The sequence below is a fragment of the Haliotis rufescens genome, unplaced genomic scaffold, assembly GCF_023055435.1.
Source record: "Haliotis rufescens isolate VD_foot unplaced genomic scaffold, xgHalRufe1.0.p SCAF_26, whole genome shotgun sequence".
NCBI lineage: Eukaryota > Metazoa > Mollusca > Gastropoda > Lepetellida > Haliotidae > Haliotis > Haliotis rufescens.
The window spans coordinates 3,239,857-3,254,202 of NW_025963957.1; the positions used below are offsets into that span (position 1 = coordinate 3,239,857).

The 14,346-nt window shown below is 39.0% G+C and overlaps 1 protein-coding gene and 1 long non-coding RNA gene across 7 annotated transcripts in view; both read left to right on the plus strand.

Moving 5' to 3' along the window:
- LOC124115238 (diacylglycerol kinase zeta-like) overlaps window positions 1-14,346 on the plus strand; it is a 178,814-nt gene that overhangs the window by 8,156 nt on the left and 156,312 nt on the right. The window lies entirely within an intron of this gene.
- On the plus strand, window positions 11,144-14,228 carry LOC125383703. Its single transcript, XR_007222867.1, has 3 exons — window positions 11,144-11,538; window positions 12,920-12,976; window positions 14,082-14,228. It is a non-coding gene; the product is annotated as an uncharacterized LOC125383703 (long non-coding RNA).

The following is a 14,346-nucleotide window of genomic DNA, read 5'->3' on the forward strand; positions in this document are numbered from 1 at the left end:
CTTATCTATCTTATCTTATCTTATCCGCATATTGGGAAAAAAATTATTCAAAGGACAAATTCTCTATCAGCAGTGCCCATGACCATTTTAAGAGAGACTTCAGTCTGATTCCCCTCTATGCTGTGAGAACTTTTGTATATGAGACACCTGCAATAGCTACTTTCATGGATGAACATTAGCGCTGCATCCATGTACCAGCACACACAACTCATCAAATGGATTTCTCTGTTTTTGTTTCAAATATATTTTTATCTATTACAATGCACGTTCAAATGAAAGCTTTTATTTGAAAACAACATTTTATTCAAATTTTAGTTCCCACAATGCATCATTGCTATTAGATGTGATGGAGCCTTCTGTGTTTTTTATTGTTGAAACAGTCTGACATGAAATTTAATGAAGTAGAGTATCAGAGAGACACAATAGTTCCGCCATTAGGGTGATGGGGAACACAAAACATGAATACATTTGGAAGCATATTGAATTAAGCCGGGTTGAATCTGCTAGAATTTGATACCTCTGTGAAATGTTTGAAGAGATAATGGCTTGTTATAGAATAACTATTCAATTGTTGTGTGAGTTGTGCCATGTTGGTCTGACTGTGTGGGCGGGGGAGTAGAGAGTTCTGCCATGTTGGCCTAACTGTGTGGGTGGAGGTGTAGTGAGTTCTGCCATGTTGGTCTGACTGTGTGGGCGGGGGAGTAGTGAGTTGTGCCATGTTGGTCTGACTTTGGGGCGGGGGAGTAGTGAGTTGTGCCATGTTGGTCTGACTGTGTGGGCGGGGGAGTAGTGAGTTGTGCCATGTTGGTCTGACTGTGGGAAGGGGAGTAGTGAGTTGTGCCATGTTGGTCTGACTGTGTGGGCGGAGGAGTAGTGAGTTGTGCCATGTTGGTCTGACTGTGGGAAGGGGAGTAGTGAGTTGTGCCATGTTGGTCTGACTGTGAGGGCGGGGGAGTAGTGAGTTGTGCCATGTTGGTCTGACTGTGTGGGAAGGGGAGTAGTGAGTTCTGCCATGTTGGTCTGACTGTGTGGGTGGAGGAGTAGTGAGTTGTGCCATGTTGGTCTGACTGTGAGGGTGGAGGAGTAGTGAGTTGTGCCATGTTGGTCTGACTGTGTGGGAAGGGGAGTAGTGAGTTGTGCCATGTTGGTCTGACTGTGTGGGTGGAGGAGTAGTGAGTTGTGCCATGTTAGTCTGACTGTGTGGGTGGAGGAGTAGTGAGTTGTGCCATGTTGGACTGACTGTGATGGCGGGGGAGTAGTGAGTTCTGCCATGTTGGTCTGACTGTGGGCAAGGGAGTAGAGAGTTCTGCCATGTTGGCCTCACTATGTAGGCGGGGGAGTAGTGAGTTGTGCCATGTTGGTCTGACTGTGTGGGCAGGGGAGTAGTGAGTTGTGCCATGTTGGTCTGACTGTGTGGGTGGAGGTGTAGTGAGTTGTGCCATGTTGGTCTGACTGTGTTGGCGGGGGAGTAGTGAGTTGTGCCATGATGGTCTGACTGTGTGGGTGGAGGAGTAGTGAGTTGTGCCATGTTGGTCTGACTGTCTGGGCGGAGAAGTAGTGAGTTCTGCCATGTTGGTCTGACTGTCTGGGTGGAGAAGAAGTGAGTTGTGCCATGTTGGACTGACTGTGATGGCGGGGGAGTAGTGAGTTCTGCCATGTTGGTCTGACTGTGGGCGAGGGAGTAGAGAGTTCTGCCATGTTGTCCTCACTATGTGGGCGGGGGAGTAGTGAGTTGTGCCATGTTGGTCTGACTGTGGGAAGGGGAGTAGTGAGTTGTGCCATGTTGGTCTGACTGTGTGGGTGGAGGAGTAGTGAGTTGTGCCATGTTGGTCTGACTGTGTGGGTGGAGGAGTAGTGAGTTGTGCAATGTTGGTCTGACTGTGAGGGCGGGGGAGTAGTGAGTTGTGCCATGTTGGCCTCACTGTGTGGGTGGAGGAGTAGTGAGTTGTGCCATGTTGGTCTGACTGTGTGGGTGGAGGTGTATTGAGTTCTGCCATGTTGGTCTGACTGTGTGGGCGGGGGAGTAGTGAGTTCTGCCATGTTGGTCTGACTGTGTGGGCGGGGGAGTAGTGAGTTGTGCCATGTTGGTCTGACTGTGTGGGTGGAGGAGTAGTGAGTTCTGCCATGTTGGTCTGACTGTGTGGGCGGGGGAGTAGTGAGTTCTGCCATGTTGGCCTCACTGTGTGGGTGGAGGAGTAGTGAGTTCTGCCATGTTGGTCTGACTGTGTGGGTGGAGGAGTAGTGAGTTGTGCCATGGTGGTCTGACTGTGTGGGCGGAGGAGTCGTGAGTTCTGCTATGTTGGTCTGACTGTGTGGGCGGGGGAGTAAGATGCTCGGATGCCCATCAATGCCAAGGACAACTGTTGGAAACCAAACAGATGGATTTTGTTTGAAGATTTTTTCAGGTTTGGGTATGAGGAATCAAAATGTAAAGGAATATTTGCAGTATTGGAGACAATTGGTGTTAGTTGTCCCTTCGCTGTTGTGAGAGAGATGTGTGTGACTGAGTGAGTGAGTGAGACATGTTGAGGAACATTTGTCATGTTGGAGACACTTCGTGTTAGGTGACACTTCGCTGTTGTGAGTGAGTGAGAGAGTAAGTTGGATTGGCTGTGTTCACGTTGTTTCACCTAACGAGTCGAGAACATATGGTTGTCATTAGCCAACGCATGCTCAATTAAACATTCAGTGATTATTGACTTCGGTTAATTTAACACCCTCAAGAAGTGTGATATGCCTTGCTTAAAAGCCGTGTTATTTTCGAGGTTATGAAGATTTTGTTTGATATTCTATTCTTATTTTACAAAGATGAAATGACGTATTTAGTTTTTTAAATTTACTTTTATTTCATTAACTTAGTTTATCTCTTTCTGAAACAAAATCCCCCATTTATGATCATAGCTATGTATGTTGATATAGACAAAAAAAGCTAAATGTTAAATTATTAATGGTACAGCAACCTTTTGTAAAAAAATCATCTTTGAACTTTCCTCCAATCATATAACTCGATATCATGTAGTAATGTCGTATATTTTTGAGTATATTCTAGAGAAAGCTAATACTGAGTATTAAGTGAAAATATCTCTTTTTGTATTCCCATGTTCCGTACAAATTTCTGAATTCCTGACATTCTCATTTTTTTCCTGAATTGATAAGAAGTACACTTAGAGAACCCAGATTCAATTAACCTAAACCTTTTGTTAAGTACAAATTGTTTTCTTAGCGAAGATTTCCGTTAAGTAACAACTGTATAGAAAGCTTCCCACAAGCTTCCCATTGCTGATCAATAGTCTGGACTGTTTTTATGTTAGTTTGTGATATGCATTGTTTGTTTTACAGCTAAGTAGCTAAGTGGTACATGTCACGACAATGCAGCACCTGTGTTTAAAAAATTCATCCATCAAGTATTTAAATCAGGCAGATGTTTTTGTCAGTTGAAGAGTTGCTAATTTCTCCTACCTCCAACACAAATAAAACAAATTGCTGTAAGAGTGTGATGAATGAACGACATGGCGGGGGAGAGGGGAAGAGGCAGGGGCGTTTGTTTACAGAGACCCATGTGGTGCCATTCCGACTGTAACCAGTGGTTCCATTCTTCGAAATTGGTGAGATGTGGTCGGCAAATATAGAGATATCATCCCCGGATTGATGGGATCAGGTGAAAAGGGGGTTAAAGTTGGGTGATATCTTGTAAAATCATTTCTCTGATTTAATCACATTGGCAGAAGTCACATGATGTCTCATAGTCCCTGAACCATATTATTTTCCCTTCCACCCAGTCCTTAAGTCCTTAAGTCCATCATACAGACCCTGAAACAAAGATATCCAATACAGCGCATGCAGGTTTATGTTTGGCAAGTCTAGATTACTGCAGTATCTGAAAATGAAGAAAGTCTCTGGGCTCGTTTTTATCATATTTTATAACTATAATTAAACAACTGTTTTTTCTGTAAAATATGTTCATTTCAGAGACTAGCGGAAGATATTAGTCTGCCCAGCCCTCACTGTAATGCTGTAGCGCTACATAAAGCAAGTCTGGATTTTCGATAGGTTTCTCCCATCTCTCTCGGGGTCCTTTTCAGTTTAGTAGTTGCTTGTTTCTTTCAAAATGATGTTTTCAGTGACGATGATTTTGTCTGCCATGCCACGTGTAACAGGAGAACCACTGGTTCCTTTCATCTAAATTGAACGAAACGTGACCAGTGCAGGTTTGGAAGGATCTGCCAATCAGCAAATATCGGGACTCTATTCTCCCCAGACAGAAGGGGTGGGTTTAAAAGGGGCTTAACGTTGCATTTAAGATTATTTCACTCATATAGTGACGTGCATACACATGTGTTTGTGACTGTTTCGGCAAGTCCAGACTTATGCTGGCTCACAGAGATACCATGCTGCAGTTTAACATGGAACCCACTCAGACACAGTATGCTGTTTCCCAGACATCCAGTGCTTGCTTTATCGAGTGCCAGGGTAACAACAAGTAACATTCTTTAACATCTTTTATATGACACGTCTTTTGGCGATTGAACCACCGACCTGCTGTCTGGGCAGACACTCTATCCACGACACCACGGAGGCGATCACCCCAGACAGAACTTAGCATCATGTTTGTGAATATCTATAATGGAAGAGTCCAAGCTAAAGATACTTAGGATTGCAGACATTTCCAGAAAATAATTTCAGGTTCCCTTATAAAATTTTGTTTGATAACCCCATCAACACCTTTCTTTTTAGAGTTTCTTATTACCCTTAGCAGTGAATGAGTGAGTTAACATAACATCACAACGGCATTATTTCAGCAATATAGCAACCTCGGGTTGGTTGAAATAAGATGTGTTGCTGTTGAAATTTATGTGAAAAATCCCTTCCAATTTTCTTCAAACCAGTCAAGTTTAAATATAAATAAAAATAATGTCATTCTCCTTTTCCAAGAGCAGTCATACCTCTATTACGAATCTTGCAATTCCATTGGTTAATCTGTACCATGTGACAAAACAATGTATTTCCATGTAGACCCCCAAATCATGTGACTGACACTCACCTCGAATATTGACTCGTCACATGATCAATATTGACCTATCACGTGCTGAATATTGACTCGTCTGCTCGAAAACAAGATGGCATCTGGTATACTAACATTTTTTGGTTCGCAGCTAAGTTACTTTTATGAATCAGGGGATGGCTTAAAGGCTTCATAACTTTAATGTGAATTTTTGTATAACAAAACAAATTATTTCTTTTTATGAGATCAATATTCGAAAACAAGGACCTTAGAACCAGATTCCTTCGGCAGCCTCGGTCCAGTTAGGTCACCCCAGGGATCTGGTCCTCCTTGTTTTCGCATATTGACCTTGTCAAGAGTGGTTTTGGCGTATAGACCTTGTCAAGAGTGGTTTTGGCATATTGACCTTGTCAAGAGTGGTTTTGGCATATTGACCTTATTAAAAGTGGTTATTTGTATAAGGTTAGCAGACCCATAAACCCTATACACTAGACCATGTTTGTAAAGAACACGCTTAAAATGAACTGACGGATATACAAACTGATTTTTTTTTTGTCCCAGCCATTTGCTGTGTATATGATGTATATATGCTTTTAACGAACAACTGTTATTACAAACTAAAATTAGTGGTCCCTTTGAGTTCGTTATAACCGTGGTTTACTGTAATTCAAAGATGTTGCGTAACGTTGCCCCTGACATCTTGGCAGTAAGAGCACCAACTCGGCATCACATGTCGTAGACTAACATTTAGTCTCTGAAATCAGGGGGCACGGGTGGCCCAGTCGTCTGAGGCGCCGCGATTCGCTGTGCAGAGTTGCGTCCCTTGGGCACGCCAGAAACCTATGATTGTGGGTTCCAATCCCGGTTCGCCCCAATTATGTTTCTAGGTTTGTCAGCACCATACCCGTGCTCGTGGGTTTCACCGAAGTGGTAAACATCTGAGACCTGCATCACTTCGGTCTTTCCTCCCACATTAAGCTGACACGCCGTGATATAACTGGAATACTGTTAAAAGCGGCGTTAAACCCAACTCACTCACTCACACTCACTCTGAAATCATATGTTACACAATATCCTTCTTGACTCTAAAAATTCCCTATGCTGTGTGGAATAGAGCTAGCTTGAACAGGCTAGACTTGCTTTGTATGCATTTCTAGATTTTGTTTTTTCATAAAATAAATATATTCCACGGTCATTGTGCAGGACTACACATGTTGCTGCTGTGGTTGTTTGAGCAGCCAGCCTCTATGCAGGGAACCCTCCCATCATCCCAGATAAACATGTCAGGTGCTGGGACCATTTATGAATTATGAATGTCTGGTTTCTGTATGCTACATATTGAATTACTATTCTATGTTATGATACAAGCTGAAGTTTTTTCCTCCTCATAACTCTGGGTTTTTTCCCTGTAATTTCAAGGGTAACTTATAAATTAAATGGAGGAAATTTAGTACCTAACAGGACATTGAAGCGACAGCTGTCATGAACATTTTGTTTTTGTATAAATATGCCGGTTTTATGGGGCAATTTGTTATGAAAAAGGCAACGACAAAAAGAAATAACTCATAATCTATTGATAAATCATAAAAAACTATTGCAATATGGATAGTATCAAGCGAATGTCTAATGGAAAACTATTCCAGAAGCACCACGCATGTTAACAGTTTCGGGGGAAGAAGGTGGCCACTTCAACACCGGTGCCACAATTTGCTATACAGATTTATGTCCCTTAGGCATGTCAGGATCCAGTGAACAAATCCCACGATCCGTCTGTATGATCCTTGATTTTCAGCACCATACCTTTGCTTGTGGACTCATGGGTTTCCTCCCAAACAAACAGACACTCTGTGAATTACCGTATTCACCTTAATAACCATTGAAGGTACATAGACAATTAAAACAAACATATTTATTAAGACCATTAAGATAAAACCATACAGTTAAATTTGTTTACAGAGATTGACACAAGTGAACAAAGATGAAACATCAATGATACTAAAACTTTCTCTATAACAGTGTCGGAAATAACTGCCGACCCGCCTGCCCATGGCTGGTGACCTCTGTCGGGATGCATGAAATTCTCTACCACCTGCCCAACTGTCTGGCAGACTATTTTCAGCCAGTTTATGTATTCAGTTATATTATAATGTCTTGTAGATTCTCAAGTAATTTTAAGCATTATTGGGGCAGTCGGGTAGCCTAGTGGTTTAAGCGTTCGCTCATCACGCCGAAGACCCGGGTTCGATTCCCGACATGGGTACAATGTGTGAAGCCCATTTCTGGTGTCCTCCGCCGTGATATTGCTGGAATATTGCTAAAAGAGGCGTAAAACCAAACTCACTCACTCACTTTAAGCATTATTTCAACTGAATCAAGATGCAATTTGTCTCTTATTTTTCGTGATTTTTCAATATTTATAATGTTTGAATTACTGGCAGGTTACTTTGAAGATGGGCAGGCAACACTTCTATGGGTCACCTGCCAGACTGTCTTGTTAGGTTTCATAATTATTTCAGACACTGCTCCGTAATAGTTACTTGGCAATATAGACCCATTCTGCGCTGCTCTTTTCTGCTAAGAAGTATGTAATCCACACAAGAAAATATTAACTGTCATGGAAATATCAGGCCTTGCACAGGGCTGATTACAATAATGACTTACAGATTGGCCTAGAAAATGGTCAACAAGTACAAGACAAGTCTATTTATGCATGGGCTACACTATGCATTGTATTGTAACTGTGATGGGTGGCTCATTGTATTTGTCAGACAGTTCTGGGTTTGATCCCCAACTCACTCACTCACTCGCACACACAACCGGTTCTAATCATATTCCTTTACCCGTTGATCTTGTGAGACGAAGACAAATGAAATTTGATAGAATTCAACATCAAGGTAAGGGCTGTAGCAACAAGAGCTCTCTTGATATTCAGATCAATGTTGATGAAGGAAAATACATATGGCGAAAAACATGAAATATCAATTATCTTCCCATGCAGAAAGACACTGGCTAGAACAACACACACCCTGCAGCCAGAAACAGCTACAACATATTAATAAGCTCCCGGATGTTTTCCTGGAGTTTTCAGCATTTGAAAGACTGTTGACATAGCATGTACGAACTGCTCTATCTGTTGGGCAGGAGATGAGGAGTGTGATTCTTATAGAAGATTTGCATTGCTCTCCATAGAAAGGCGGCATCAATATTTATGTTTGCCAAGCTCACTGAACATAAAATTCAGTAGAAATAAGAAGGGAAACTAAGCCGTATCAGCTTTCTCCAATTATGTCACAGATTTGAAATCCTTGTCAATGATCCTGATCAATGGTGAATGTTTCATGTTGTGTGGAACTAGTGTGACTCTTTCATGTGATAGGAGTCTTTGTTGACAGTTTCATCTTATTTGGAGCTTTAAAGGACAATATTATATTGATCAATTTTGAATGTATCATGTCACATTGATTAATAATGACTGTATCATGTTATATTGATCAATATTGATTGTATCATGTTATATTGATCAGTATTGACTGTATCATGTTATATTGATCAATATTGACTGTATCATGTTATATTGATCAATATTGACTGTATCATGTCACATTGATTAATAATGACTGTATCATGTTATATTGATCAATATTGACTGTATCATGTTACATTGATCAATATTGACTGTATCATGTTATATTGATCAGTATTGACTGTATCATGTATTGATCAATATTGACTGTATCATGTTATATCGATCAATATTGACTGTATCATGTTATATCGATCAATATTGACTGTATCATGTTATATTGATCAGTATTGAATGAATCATGTTATATTGATCAGTATTGAATGTATCATGTTACATTGATCAATATTGACTGTATCATGTTATATTGATCAGTATTGAATGAATCATGTTATATTGATCAGTATTGAATGTATCATGTATTGATCAATGTTGATTGTATCATGTTATATTGATAAGTATTGAATGTATCATGTTATATTGATCAATATTGACTGTATCATGTTATATTGATCAGTATTGACTGTATCATGTATTGATCAATATTGACTGTATCATGTTATATCGATCAATATTGACTGTATCATGTTATATCGATCAATATTGACTGTATCATGTTATATTGATCAGTATTGAATGAATCATGTTATATTGATCAGTATTGAATGTATCATGTTACATTGATCAATATTGACTGTATCATGTTATATTGATCAGTATTGAATGAATCATGTTATATTGATCAGTATTGAATGTATCATGTATTGATCAATGTTGATTGTATCATGTTATATTGATAAGTATTGACTGTATCATGTTATATTGATAAGTATTGACTGTATCATGTTTTATTTATCAATATTGACTCATGATATATTGATCAGTATTGAATGTATCATGTCATTTTATCAATATTGAATATATTATGTCATATTTATCTATCTTAAATATATCATGTTACACTGATCAATATTGATTGTATCATGTTATACTAATCAATATTGACTATTTTTATCAAAATATTAATATCTATTGATATTATATCCATCAATATTGACAGTTCCGTCATTAATGGATCTATATCGACCATTTCTTGTAATATAAATCTATATTGACTGTTTCATATTGAATGGAGCTTTATGGACAGTTATATTCATCAATATTAAGCATTTCATCATACATGGTTGTATACTGACCATTTCATTATGAATATATATTGACCATTTAATCCATCAGTATTGATTTTCATGCTACTTCCTGGATGATTCAGTCCTCATGATGCACAAATTAATGTTTGGGACAATATCATCCCGATCCAGGTGATGAAAGTAGTGACCTGATTTGTTTGTTTGTTTCTTTGATGTTTAACCCCGCACTCAGCAATATTCCAGCTATATGACGGCGGTCTGTAAATCCAGACAATCCAGTGACGGACATCCTGAGTATCGATCTTTGCAATTGGGATATGATGACATCATCATCCAAGTCAGTGAGCCTGACCACCCGATGCCGTTAGTTGCCTTTTACAGCAAGCATGAAGACCTATTCTACGCCGGATCTTCACTGGGGAGACAAGCATGACTTGCTGAAGACCTATTCTGCCCCAGATCTTCACGGGGGAGACAAGAATGTGTTGCTGAAGACCTATTCTACCCCGGATCTTCACGGGGAAGGCAAGCATGTGTTGCTGAAGACCTATTCTCCCCCGGATCTTCACGGGGGAGACAATCATGTGTTGCTGAAGACCTATTCTACCCCGGATCTTCACGGGGGAGGCAAGCATGGGTTGCTGAAGACCTATTCTACCCCGGATCTTCACGGGGGAGGCAAGCATGGGTTGCTGAAGACCTATTCTACCCCAGATCTTCACGGTGGAGACAAGCATGTGTTGCTGAAGACCTATTCTGCCCCGGATCTTCACGGGTCAATAGTGGCAAGAAGGAAGATGAAAGTCTCATTGAAACAATGGATGTTTTCATCTGTATTGAAGTCACATTATCACCATGACAGTTCCTGTCTCCTTCCCAAGATGAAGGTCAGGGCGGTGTGATGTGAGGCAGTACAATCAATGTACACAAGATGTTCCAGCATGTGGCTTGATGAAGGGCCCTCAGTGTGGCAAACCATTGCAGATAAAATCTACTTCTGTCCGGACAAAATCAGCCAATCGAAGGGCATTGATCACCATGAACTCATCATGAAAAGCGAGGTACTTAAGTTTCCCCATGTCTGCAATGGCTGTTTAGATTCCTGTGTTGCGAGGCCTGTAGTTTCCGGCATACCGTGATAATTCGATGGAATGGATGTGGTTGAGTTGGTCATATTCTGTGGTATCTGAGTTTACACTGATGAAACACTTAGGTCCTCTCATGATTGAATCCTCGATACCTTTGTGCACCATGTTTATCTTATGAAGAGCCTGTCTTCCATATCTCCCCCGCATCTATACAGACAGGGGAGAATGTGCTCCATTTCAACTGATATTGAAATATTGGAAATTTCATCTTTAGTTATACTTTGAGTCCCTCTTCATGGCAACAGATAGATCGCCAGATCAACCTCCTTGTCTGACTAACCTTCTCAGAAGGAACATCATATTTAGACAAGGGACATGTACCAAGGGAATATTACAAATAAGCTAATTAAAGGGTCTTTTAAAACCCTTTTGACTGATTTGTTTGCCCTTTTTGACCTGGAGTCCTTGATCTTCCCGAAGAATATTTCACAAAAATGATATTAAACTGTTAAATTTCTTTATGTGCTTTCCCAGATAGCATTCAGACGTTGGCCCAACGTCGGCAATGGTTGGCAGTGTCGCGGTCGGATTTTATACGTTGGCCCAACGTTGTTACAACGTTAGGTCGCATTTCGGAAATTATTTCCAAGGGGCGCTACTCGTAATTGACAGCTTCACAGAGAGGGCGCTGCGTTTTTTGCGCCTCTCAACGAGCAGACGACGAGACACAAGCACACGTTCGATCATCGGAATACTGTTTTCCTCGAATATATAGAGGTAAGTGTTTAATCAATATCTAATATGATGTACAAACAGTACCCGAGAATAAAACAACCATTGTTCATTCAGAAATATCAACACGAGTAATTATTTTCCAGAAATTGAAAACACCACAAACTTCATGACCCGAAGCCAATTAGGAATATATGTCACTCTGATTGCTTGCAAATATATAGCTTACTATTACTAGCATACCCCCCAAAAAGTCGCGCTTGTCCGTATCATAAAGTTTGTCATGATCGTGAGGACAAGTTAGTGCAAAGAAATGTGCACCGTGTCGCGTAAGTTCAGATGGAGTGTCGATCTCAGCTGTTTCTAACAGTTGGTGGTCACCGGACAGCGAGCGACCACGTGACTACCTAAACAAACACTGACTGTGGTATTTGTAAATGAATACTGGTTGTTTCTATTCTCGTGGAAGTTTAAAAATAACAAGCAAACTCAACTGAAAAGGTCAATTTCGTTCACGCTTGTGCAATTTTACGGTCAAAAAGATCAACTTTACTGAACAATTCAGAACGAGGCTTCCAAAACTCAAATCATTCCGTGTACATGATAAAATAATACCATGCAGACTCCTACTGATCAGTGTACAGAGCTTTTTCCTGTTGTCGGCAACATCGCGAGTTCAGTTTTCGATCACAAATCAGTGGCCGTGGGATTGTGTTTGTTGTTATTTGAAAGGGATTGATAATGGCACAATCGCTTTTTTATTTGTGCATACCGCGGGGGAGTAATGGTTAGAACGAAGGGAACGTATTGGATTAGATTGGGTACGAAATAGTCATGAAATCATTTCCGATTGAGAATAATATATTTCAATAAATATTTACAGAGCTGTTTCAGCTTCATCTGGTGTTGTCTCCGATGTCGCATTTTGTTAATTTTTCCAACGTTACTATCTTTGTAAATGTTAGAACTTAGATATCATGGCATATTTATATGGAAAATATTCATATTTATACTTTAAAAATAAAATAGAATCTAAAATCACGATTTTAATTTAATACCAGTGTTAACACTTCTATTACTTATTGGAAGGTCAATTCATAATCTTATTCAACATTCATGCTTCCAACATTGGAACTCTTTATTTGGCAATATATATTTTTCATTTATTTGTTTATTTTTCACATCAGATTTTAGAAACTTTGCCAACATATGCCTGCTATTTTGCATTATTTTTTACTTGATCACAAGTTTGTGAGGTACAGCAGAAAGGTAAAGTTATTGCTTTTGAATAATTACAGTTGATTTCTATTGGCTGATAAAACTATTTGCCCAAAATAACACCAATCACATCATACTGTTAGTAAATCAGATTTATCTCTACTGATTTATTTGAGAATGTGATACTTTGAGGGTTTTTTTCTTTCAGGTGGAGTTTACAGTATTGTGGAAGCATATTTGTTTACATCACATCACAGCCAGAAAGGTATACATGATGCAATAATATATTCAAACATCTTCAATAATAAAAATTTAGATGATTCTTATTTAATTACACCCCCAATCTAAAAGGGCGGGTGATCAAGTTTATCTGTCCGTCCTTCCTTCCAAAGACATTTTTTTGTGTGAGTGCAGTGCAAAGTTTGATTTTGATATGTATATTTTCTGAAAAAATAAGATTCTTTAAATGTTTTTAACTTCAAATATTTCTTTTTATTTCAACCTTTGTGCGACCTATCACTTGAACACTACTTCATGGATTCTTTTCCAATTATGGGTACAGTTTCTACACCCACAGGAGAGGTGCAGTGTGAAGTTTGGTTTTGATTATTGTATTTTCTAAGAAAATATAGCTTTTGTTATGATTTGAACTTAAAATATTTTTTATTTCAACAACTGTGCTACCTATAACTTGAGATCTACTAGAGAACATGGATTCTGTCCAAATTTAAAGAACACTTTTATAATCAAAAATGGGATGCACAGCAAAGGTTGATTTTGATATGTGTATTTTATTAAAAAATATAATTTTTGTACATGTTTTGAACTTAAAATGTTTGTTTTTTAATTCAACATTGTGCGACCTTTAACTTGAGAACTGCTGCATGGATCCTTTTCAAATTTAAGAAACACTTTCTATACTAATAAAAGAGGTACAGTGAAAATGTTGATTTTGATATGTGTATTTTCAGAAAAAAATATGATTTGTTTCATGTTTTGAACTTAGAATTATTTTCTTCAACATTTGTGAGACCTATAACTTGATGTGCAGTGCAAAGTTTTTTTGATAATTATGCTTTTTCTATGTTTTAAACTTTGAAAAATGAATGAGTCGTTACTCTTGTTCATTTAGTGTTAATAGCTTTTCTGCCTATCTATGATTTAAGAGCATCATGGTATTACTGTCTAAGCTTAGCTACCTTCCCAGTTTTAGCAGTTTTTAACAGTTTTATGACTTGGATGGGTGGAGGTAGCACTGCTGAGACTTTTTTTCATACATCAAATTATTATTTAGGGGAAGGCAACCATTTTGTATGTAAAAAATGTCCCTTGCCTTATCATTATTATAATTGTGTCATTGTTTTATTCAGTTACCAAGGCACACGGAGAGACCGTGGATACAGTTGAAGATCATCCCTGTGATAAGTTCTTCTGACATCTCAGGATTGAAAAGGCTCCTCAACCACTCAGCCCAAGTTCTGATTTGTCATGTAACAAATAAATAAAGGTCACCGAAACCAGAATTCTATTGTCATTTTGTTGCTGTTATCATATTTTTTAATAGATCAAGTATATTGATAATAGGACATCCGATGCATGGACTATTTTGCTTGTCTCAGCGTAGCCCTAATGCTG